This window comes from Pholcus phalangioides, unplaced genomic scaffold (assembly GCF_987345545.1).
Source record: "Pholcus phalangioides strain wild (caught in Gottingen) unplaced genomic scaffold, Ppha-v1.0 ptg000027l_1, whole genome shotgun sequence".
In the NCBI taxonomy this organism is placed as follows: Eukaryota; Metazoa; Arthropoda; class Arachnida; order Araneae; family Pholcidae; genus Pholcus; species Pholcus phalangioides.
This window is the reverse complement of record NW_028301617.1, coordinates 12021874-12032867: the sequence shown is the minus strand read 5'-3', so window position 1 is coordinate 12032867 and position 10994 is coordinate 12021874. Positions and strand designations below refer to the sequence as shown.

At 37.3% G+C, this 10994-nt stretch overlaps 1 non-coding gene across 1 annotated transcript; it reads left to right on the top strand.

Moving 5' to 3' along the window:
• The first annotated feature begins 1946 nt into the window (after positions 1-1946).
• LOC149068445 (U4atac minor spliceosomal RNA) lies at positions 1947-2075 on the top strand. The gene has a single exon (XR_016195252.1). It is a non-coding gene; the product is annotated as a U4atac minor spliceosomal RNA (small nuclear RNA).
• The last annotated feature ends 8919 nt before the right edge of the window (positions 2076-10994 follow it).

Genomic DNA, 10994 nt, shown 5'->3' with positions numbered 1-10994 from the left:
AATTTAGTCTTGACCCTTCACATGAACAGGTCGATGAGAATTTTCTAGCCTATGCAAGGCAACGCTTCGAAGCTCTTACAAACAACGATAAAATAATCTCTTTAATGGTAGATGAAATTCAAATCAAAGCATATATAGATTATAAACTAAGTAACGTAGTTGGAGCAGTTGGTGAAAATAATTGTAGTGCAAAAAGTACATTTACAGTTGTATATGATTCAAAGTTTTTGTCTTCTCAAAATGATGTATATATTTTACTGGTTTCAGAAATTACTTCTGAAATTTTTTCGAAACTATAGAAAAAGTCATAAAATTGGTCTGGAAAAGATAGGATTTAAAGTTATAGTGGTTTGCACAGACAATGATGCAATACATGGTAAGCCATGTCTTACTTCAATGAGCCCCCTAAGCTTTCCATAGCATATATTCCATGCTCAACAGAAAACACAAGAAGTATATTTTTTGTATTTGATCCTGTGCATATTATTAAGTGCATTCGAAACAATCGGATTAATCAAAAAAACTCAGCCAAATGCGTGCACTTCTTGGACTTTGATGATTTTTTTGCACAAAAACAGCTTTCGAAACACTTAAAAAACTGCATTCGCTCGAAACTTACAATCTGATTAAATTTGCCTATGGTTTATCTGTAAAAGCACTCTCACCAACCAACTTTGAAAAACAAAATGTCGAATTAGTACTTCAAGTGTTCAATGAACATGTGTCTCAATCATTTGGATGAAATTAAAGATGTTCCCCACTCTGCAGAGACAGTTGATTACATAAACATAATCTATAAATGGAGGTGAATAATGAATGTAAAAAGAAGGTTTAAAGTCAAACACAAAAATGATTCTTTGCAAGAACCGCTTACAAACAATACAATGAAAGAAAACAATCAATATTTGAATACATTTTACGCTTGGTTAAACACCTAAAAGTATGCAAAGTACACTACTAGAACTCTGACTCAAGAAACATTTTCAAGCCTATTGCACACAACTTATGCTGTTTTAGAATTAACTTCCTATTGCTGCACTGAATTGGGCTTCTTGTATTTATTGACTGGGAAAATTCAGATGGTCTAGAAAGCAGATTTGTGGACGTTTTCGACAACTGGCAGGATCTCAATACCTAATTTCTCTGTGACAGATTTTTGAGGTAGAAAATAAGTCAAGGCTGTAAAATTTCTCTTCAATAAAACTCAAGTCAAAAATATTTTGAGAAATACAAGTTAGCTCTGAAGCTGTCAAAATTACAGAAAGGAAACAAAAATCAAGGCATGACTCATACAGCTTTTCAAAACTGAAATTGAAATAATTGAACAGGACATTGATGAAACCACTGAAATCATTCCAGTTCTTAGGGGCCGTTCAAGTATTACGTAAGCAAATTTTTAGCCATTTTTGACCTCCCCCACCCCCCCCCCCCTCCCCCGTGTCAGCAAAAGTAACCAAAACTCTGACCCCTCCCCCTTGTCAGCAAAGTTTCGTCATCATCTCTGCCCCCCGATGCCTCAATGTTATTTGAAGGCTATGAACTCAAAATTTATCTTTAATAAATTGATTGCGACCCACCCTCTAAGCCATATAATGATAAATCGCATAAAGGCCCGCGGACCAAATATGGCTCTGCGGCTCTTACGAATCAGTGGTTAGGCCTTCTAGCGACAGATGGCGCTGAATTTTCCGGCTACTTTTATTCGGCTCGTACCACACACGCACAGCGTCATCTATTGCGTAAAACATCAAGTAATATTTTTGATCCTAGATTACTAAATTTACATCATGAACTTTGATAAAACAAAATGAATTATTGAGTAATAAATAAAAATCAGTATTTATTTATTTGATTAATAATAAAATATAAATATTCAATAAATTTTAACTATTAAAATGTTTTGAAAGTAAATTTCTTTGGTAATAATATTTTTAAAGTTTTAGTTATCCGTCTCTGTCAAGGGGAATGTAGCTGTCCAGTGAACGCTATGTGAGGGCAGTTTGCTGACACCCTAGACACTGTTTAACGCACCGCTTTTCACTTGATGTGGAAGTGTGGGTGCAATTTTTGGAGCCCTCTGGGTGTAAATATGTCATGGAGTAGTTGAGTTCCTCGTGATGTGAGCGTGCGAGGTTTATCTTGAATGTATTTATAAGTTCAGAGAGAAACTCGTTTACGTCACCCGGTTCATCGCTGACCAAAGCCGCTTGAAAGGTTTGCTCTTAATGCAGCTTTGTCGCTGACCTACTCGGACGCGAGCACAATGTAAAATTGCTGGTTTTTAATGAATTTTTTCGCATAGTGTTCATGTTCAAAACTTCATATCTTTTTTGAGCGGATGCCACAAAAACCGCTTATTGTCGAGATATTCTTTTTTAATTTTTAAAAAAATTTATTTGATTTTTGATTAATTTTTTTCCCAATTCATGTATGCAATGTTAAGTCAATGGAAGCAGCTTCTCTCTTCCACGAGAGGAAAATTCTAGAAACCATGAGAGAGAAATTCTCAGGAACGCGTCTTTACGGAGAAAAAAACATACAGGGAAAGAAAAATATTAGATACATTTAAAAGTGTTTAATAATTTTGGTTGAATTAAAAAAAAAATTTTGGTAATAACAGTTATTTATTATTAATTATTGCTAGTTATTTATTATTATCATTATTTTGAACTCGCCTACACCTGACCTTGTTTAAACAGTTATAATGTAGTGAAATTGATTCCCAAACAGTATGCCACGGAACCGGGGGTAAGGGGCAATAACAAGAGGAAGGGGTTTTCGTTCGTTTTTAACTGCATTAAAAAAAGTAATCGCGCTCTTTCCTAGTGTAGTCTTAACGCATGGGCCCACCCGAACACGACCTAGGGGTCCCACGCAGACGTGGCCCTCATGATAATGAGATATCGTTGGAGATTAAGCATGTGTAAATTGGTAAGCAATCACGGGGCCGCAACTAGGGGAGAGCAGTCATGTCTGGTGCCCTGGTCGCTGAACCAGGAGGGGTGCAAATTTCAACCTTTAACCTCTCTTTCAATTTTAAAAGGAGGCACTAAAATGCGTGCTTGCCCCAACTGACCAATCAATCTAGTTGCGGCACTGTGTAACCATTTCTAGTTAGGTAGGGAGGTCTCTCTCTTAAAAAATAAATTTGCCCGGGGGCATCAAGATGCTCTTAGGACGACTCTGCTCTTCCTTCCGAGTACGGCAGTGCCACGAGATATGCTAGGGAAGACGATTCCCGAATGGTGAGTCACATCATCTTGAGATTCCCCATTGCTATTTGTACCGCAAATATCACTCATTTCCTCAGTAGCTCGCTCAATCCCTCAGTAACTCAATCGCTCACTCCCTCGCTTTCTTACTCTCATCGAACTGTTGTCGGGGAATTTTCCGGCGGTGAATTTTCCTAGCGGTGAATTGTTGGCGGTGAATTTTCCGTAAACCATAATACCCGGCACTGCCCGGGTTTTCTTCAATGAGGCTTTTTGGATCACGTGATATCTCCCTCTTTGTTTGAGAAACATACAAACTGTGTCCAAGTTAACCAATATGGCGACTACCTGCGCGACTCAAGAAATAAACAAATCTAGATTTAATGAAACGTAAAAATGAATATTTTTTCTTTTTTTTTAAAAGGTCGCTAGGTATTTCGATCTCCCCCGAACTTCAAATTATCTATTTCTGCTTCAAAAAATGCTTAATTAAAGCTGTGGAATTTCTTCAATGTACTTTATGGGTCTATAATTAATTTTAAATCAACCTAAACTATATGAATTTATGCAGTTGAATATTAAAAGGCAATACAGACACATTTTCATTTTCGAGCTTGAGAAGATGTAAATAAAAAGTTGAAATCAATGTTATTGAAGGAATGTCCACCTCAAAAGTACGTCCGGCTAATTACTTCATATTTAATTTTCTGGGCTTCGTATCTCTAAACGTACTCAATATTTCAAAAATCGAGAATTCAATGCAATTTTTAAAATTATTGATGTGGCGGAAACCCCTAGTAAATTTCCGCATTTCTATAGTAAAATCGGCAATTTTTACACCGATATGCAAAAAGCCTCATTACTGGGAGCATTGAAAAAGTGGCAAACCATTATAAAGGCATAAACTATTATACATGTATATATGGGCAGCATTTAAGAAGTGACACCCTAGTGTATATGCGGTAAAGGCATATACACTAGGGTGGAGCGAATTTTTTTTTTTCGAAATTGCCATTGTAATAAAATTTAACATATGTCTTTATGTGAAGAAATGTCATTCCTAATTTTTTCCCCCAAAATTCAAACTTCTTGAGGTTCCTCATCGCCCCTAAAGTTTTACGCACGTGTGGAATTCTGTAACATGACACCGCAGAGGAGGCTTTCCTATTCCCCCGAACACGTGATTCATTCAGTGACCTCGTTGTTTTTCCATTGTGTTCAGTATTCATTTGCAACCCTTAACCCTTTGAAGGGCACGACATCGAAATATGAAAAATGTAAAAAATAACTTGATGTACCGATGCATATGGGTGTACGTATTACGTTTTTCAAAAAATTAAAAAAAAAAAATTTGAATTTTTATTTATATATGAGGTGGGATACCGTTTGTCCCACCGCGCACTTAGCGCTTATCAGCGCGGTGAAAATGCTTGGCAGGGAAAGCATTACTAAGGCACATTTACGATAGTGTCAGTCACTCACTTGGTCACTCATACTGTCAACTATTCAATTACTCACTCGGTCACTCATTTCTCTACGTAGCAGCGCTGGCTGCCTTAACATGTTAACAAAATAATAGAAAACTAAAATCGAGTGAAGTTTAAATAATGTTTTACTTATATTAAAATAAATGCCAAAATTAAATTCAGATCACGGTCTTAATTGTTGATTGCAAATATTTTTAACATGGAGTCGGATAGTGGCCGAATAGATAGTTAAGACCATCGAGTTATACTGGTGACTGCTAAAGTGGTTAACTCGGACGAAGAACTATGTGTGATTTTCAAGCAACAATCAAGTGGTAAATCAACTGGGAACACGGGGAGGAGGGGGGGGAGGCATATAGGGGCTCGTACCCCCTCCCTCACCATAAAAAAATTATTTTTTTAATGCACAAACTATTTTAGGAGAATAAAACCTGAAGGAAACTATAAAAGCTTAAAAGTACTTGTGAGAGTTCCGTGGAGGAGATACGAGAGACACTAGATACGATTTCTGGTACTGTCACCACCACCATCATCATGTCATACTCCCCCCACTTAGGTCTACCTCCGCTTACAGTTAACAAAATTGTTAAAAGAATACTGAAGTTATGAGGAAAGAGTACACATGCACACCTATTGAGTGTATTATCATTTACTTACAGTAAAACCTCTTTCGTGCGTCGCTGTGTCTTGGTCACATTCTTTCTTAGACGGTTTTGCTAGTACACCATTCTCGTTAGAGCGTCTCTCGCCGTCATTTTAAAGTCGTCCGTTCTAAAGTGCTTCAATTAAAGCCCGAAATACGCTTGCAAAAGGTTTTCATTTCGGACTTCCATTCAAAGCCCATTTTAATGAATAAATTAACTATAATGAAATTATTAGTTTCTCCATCAATATTGCACTTGCAAACGTAACGTCGAATGTTTTGAGTTATCCTGAGGAGAGACAGGGCAACAACTTTATAACTGGGTTGTTGAGCACAGAGTGTTTGCATAAAAAGTTAATTTTTTTTATTATAATAACTATACAAAACCCTGCTTAAAACATCAATGACATATCTGAGTACTGCAACCCTACGTCTTTTGAGGTAACGGAAGTAAGTTGCTCTCTGCGTCAGTCCGTGGTTGTGAGCGGTTCTATCTATCTAATATCTCAGTACTACACGTTATTTGGAAACCTTGTCTAAGAAGATGTATACCTCTAGGATCAACGATTCGTCGGTGAAATGCCATTGATTGCACGCAGTCGTATGTCAAACTTGCCGTAAGGGTGCTCTTTTTTTATGGCTACGAACAAGGCTCACGAATAAAAAAAGGTTGAACTCTGATTCAGAGCGTATATTTCAAAAATATAAAAAAATGTGTGATAATAATTTATAATTACAGTCATAATTATCATTAAAGCGATCTTCATAGAAAAAAAATGGCATTTTAGTAAAAATACGAGAAATATATGGTCACCCTACATACTACACTCCGTCGTAAGTAAGGATCATTTGGTTAAAAGGTGGGTACCTGAAAAAGAAAGAGGGCCCCAAAGAGATTTCAAACTCTACTCGGCACCCAACTTCAAAATTCCCAACCAACCTCCCGAACTCTTCAAGGAACTCTATTACGTCTGTCGCTTTTATACCTCTCAACAATGGCATCATCATCATCATCATCATACAGTCATTCTTACTCTCTTGAGAAACAAACAAATGTTGATTAATAGAAATTTTATTCTTTTTCATTTGCCAACAAAAGAGGCAGCAGCGACAGAAAACACTGAAATTCGATTCCTAACTCTCGCTTGAGGAGGCGTTGGCAATGACCATTGGCCTACATGAATAGGGTCGTAGTGGAAACATTTCGTTCAAATTTGAGGACCTCCCTTCCCCTAAATCAACGATTCTCAACCGGTGCTCCGCGGAGCCCTTGGGGCTCCATGTGCACTTTCCAGGGGTACATTTGTCGGACAAGGCGAGAGCCTGTAAAAATGCCTGCCAAACGGTGTTAGCCTACAAAATTGGATTAATCACATCGATCCTGATGCTGATTACGATCCTAATTCGTGAAGATGAGTAGAATTGCGAATTTAGTAGCATGCGTATCATGGGTCATATGTGAGATGAATATTGCTATTTGATAGTCGTAATTATCGTATTATGGTTTATGGGTTAGGAAGAGATCGTTTTAATACTTGTGATTTCAATATGAAGAATAAAAGTTCCAGAGTTGGCTTGATTGAGATTTCGTAGAAAAAAAAAGGGACATCTTCCAAAAAGTCACAGGATGGCCAGGTGAAAATACGGGATGTTCCGAGAAATACAAGACGTATGGTCATCCTTAATATAACAGCATAGTAGCATTAATTGAAAAATAATTTTAAAAGTGCAATAAATGTGGCGAAGGCCACTTTTGTGACAACCGTGGAAATGTTATTGAAAATATAAATCAGCGTTTTTTTCATCTTTTCAGGAAAAGTAAAATGTTTGAAACAATTCGACGGGAACCACCAAAATTCACAGCATATTATCAGTAGGGTAACCACATGTCCCGTATTTTACGGGACATTCTCGTGCTTTCACGTAAATTTAAATGTCCCAACTTCATTTATGCAATTTTCATGTTCATTGCAACGAAGCTAATTTGAATTTAAAAATTTTACTGAAACCGTAAATGAAGGTGATTTTTATAAATCGTAAAAAAAATAGTTTGATAATTACGACTATAATAATTATTAAATTCTCATCTCGCGTGTTTGCCCCATGCTCGGCATTTTTTCGGTTAATTACAGTTCAATTCACCGCGATTTCCGTTATCCCGTCATTTCTCACCCGTTTTCAGAAATTTTAACACAGTTTGTAACATGTAGATTACCTGAAGACGCATTAAATGGTCATGGTGCTTAAATTTATTTAGATATTAATATTTTAAGAGAATTCGATCCGGCAAAGTTAAGTATAGGAGAAAGAGCGGTTTGTTTGGGCTTACTTGTCAGCCCATAGGGTTGCCACAACGGCTCCAATTTTCGTGCCTGATGTCACCTCCTGTTATTCTTTCCACCATGGGACAGAAGCTTCCAGAAGGTTGCGCCCATTCAGACCGTGGAGCCACAAACCTGGTACTATGAAATAGAAATTTGTGGAATGTTCTTTTTCTCGAAGTTTCGACCGGAGATAAGGCCCGTTTACACGAGGCAAGTGCTTTAGTTGGTAACTTAATTTTAACTTACCGATTCTTCTTGAAAGTTCCTACACGATAAGTGGTAAGTAGACGCTCATTGGATAATTTTTACGGAGGTGAGCGCGAGTTACGGCATGCGCGCTTCAGTCTACTCAGATCCACGGAGAGAGAGAGAGACGCACACAACTCGCGGGATAATAATAGTAATAATTTTTTATTTATCTGGCATTCAGAGAGGTGCTTTTTTTAAAGCTCATAGCTTTCGTAACGATGGATAAAGATGATCAGGTAGAACTTACCAATACTGTGATAAGAGCCACATTATATGATATTTTTTTTAAAGAATATAAATTTACTAGCTGATACCCGGCGACGTAGCCCGCCCTGTAGAAAATTTACATATATATATAGCTTATATTAATTATTTCTTAATCAAAAAATTTCTGCATTAACATGAAGACCACTTCTCCTTTGGCACATCCAAGTTAGAATCGTTGCTTCAATGATGTAATTGTGCAATTTCTTCAAGCTGAGTCTGTTGCCATTGCAAAGTCTCGGTGTCCCCAAATTTCTTAAAAGCGTTATAGGTGCTCCGACTTTGAGGGCCAAGTTGTGTGGTGGCACACCCGGAATATCCAAAGAGTTCAGAAATTCTGCAGGATACAGAACTGTCTGCGATGTGTGCCTGTGACAGTGTCAACCGATTTATAAGATGTGGAGTCTCCCGGAATAAGTTTTAGGATTTTTTTCGTTGATCTTGTTCACACTGTCATTTTTCGATGACGGGATCGCTTTCTCACAAAGCCACTCATGGTTTTGGTGATTTTGTTGAATGTTTGGGAAGACTTTGTCTGCAAGTTCTTGAACTGAGTTTATATATATAAGAACTGGCAAAATCCATTTGGGAACGTAATCAGTCCAGTGCTTGGGTCTACGGGAATTCATCCATCGCCAAGTTTGATCAACTGATGTGAAAATGATAGCAGTGCTGAGTCATTTTGAAGTTGAACCCTCATGTTGGTAGATAATGATAATTTTTTAACTTCGTGCCAGAGTGTTGATGATTTTAGGCAAGCATTAAGTTCATCAGTTGGCGTTGATTGCCAACTCAAAAGGAAATCCGGCAAATTATTCATATTTTTAATTTTCTGGGCTTCGTATCTCCAAGTGAATTCAATATTTCAAAAATCGAGAATTCAATTTAATTTTTAAAATTATTGATATCCATGTAATAACATTGATTTCAACTTTTTATTTATATCTTCTCAAGCATGAAAATTAAGTTCTCCGTATTGTCTTTTGATATTTATTTGCATAAATTAATATAGTTTAGGATGTTTTTAAAATTAGTTATGGGCCCCGTAAAGTGCATCGAAAAAATTCCACAGCTTGAATTAAGCATTTTTGAAGCTGAAACAGGCAGAAATAGATAACTTGAAGTTCAGGGGGAGGGAATCGAAATACCTAACACCCATAAAAAAAGGGGGGGGGGGCTATTCATTTCTATGTTTCTTTAAATTTAGATTTGTTTATTTCATGAGTCGCGCAGGACGTCACCATATTGGTTAACTTAGACACGGTTTGCATGTCCCTCAAGGAAAGAGGGAGATATCGCATGATCCAAAAAGCCTCATTGAAGAAAACCCGAGCAGCGCCGGGTATTGTAGCTAGTTTATATATAAGATTAACTTTCACGTACCCAAGAGGGGAAAAAAGAATACACAACATATTATAAACTTATGTAAGTCATCGAGAAGAAATATAAGATTTCTCTATTTCTCGTCCAAGTTCTAAATATCGATTATATGATATTTTAATCGAAGTTAAAGAGGAGATAAATTATGAATTATGTAAGCCGAAAATATGGAAGAAGCTTCTTGGCGTTCGTAGGAAATTCTAAGGGTTAAAAATTAAATAATAAAAATTCATTAAACAAAAATTATTTCCAAATTTCCGAAATTATTTTTTTTTAATTTAATCTATAGAGATGCTATCGTTATCTTAAATATTTGATCATGTATTTTTACAATAGATGGCAGCAAATTCGTTCTGGACGAGAGAAATATATTCGAACCCCCCCCCCCCCCTCCAGTTTTTAATATATAAATCCTCCACACCCGATATATATTTTTGAATCTTCAATTTTTTTCAACTCCTGACATCACGTCGACAGAATATTCCATAGCTTTTTCGAACATCGAATAATTTTTAGCTTGTTTGTTAAGGTAGTTTTCATTTCTATAGTTCAACAAACATTCATGGCGTGATATTTTTCAACAAAATTGAAGGTTATGTCCTCTGGCCACCTCACCATCCAATATTTCCGCGGAATTCTAGCGAAACTCCAGGAGACGACGGAGCATGAACAGGTTCACGCTTGAGATGAAAATAAACCCCTCCGTGAGAGAGCAAAAAGACCCCTCCAAGAGCGGCAGGTCACGCCCACTGGCGCATGCTCATAGGTCTACTTAACCGGAAAAAATAGAACCGTTCGCATTCACTTACCAACTAAATCACTTGTGCACTTGCCAACTAAAGCCGTGTAAACGGCCCTTATCGTCTGAAGTTGCCAACTAAAGCACTTGCCTCGTGTAAACGGGCCTATATAAATAGTAGGAAGAATGAAGGATGCCAGATTCCAGAATAGATAGACTGGAAGAAAAGTCAGTTGTGATTTAACTTTGCGAGAAAGTTGTTAGCTCTCTGATTAGCTTGTAAATTGCTGTTCTGTAAATAAATCTGTGTTTGATTTGCACTCTCGATGTCTTGTGAAAAATTATCCGGAACAATTTGGTGTCAGAGGTGGGATAATTCAAGACTTGCTGAAGATAAGAAGGATGGACATGGACGAGATGCGAGAACAGCCGAACCAGTTGATGAATGTTATGGGCCAGTTGATGAATGTTATAAGGATTACCATAAAAAGAACAGGAGTGGCCAACATAACGGCCAGCTGCAGCGTCCCGAGTGTCACTCAGGCACATAAGCACTACCTCCTACCTATCGACTTATAGGAGGTAGTGATATAAGTCGCAACAGTAAAATGGCTCCATAAACTCGTAGCTTTGTATACGCTATAAGTAATATTGTTTAATACTGGGGTGTATCGACAGTTCCGCATATGGGGAATT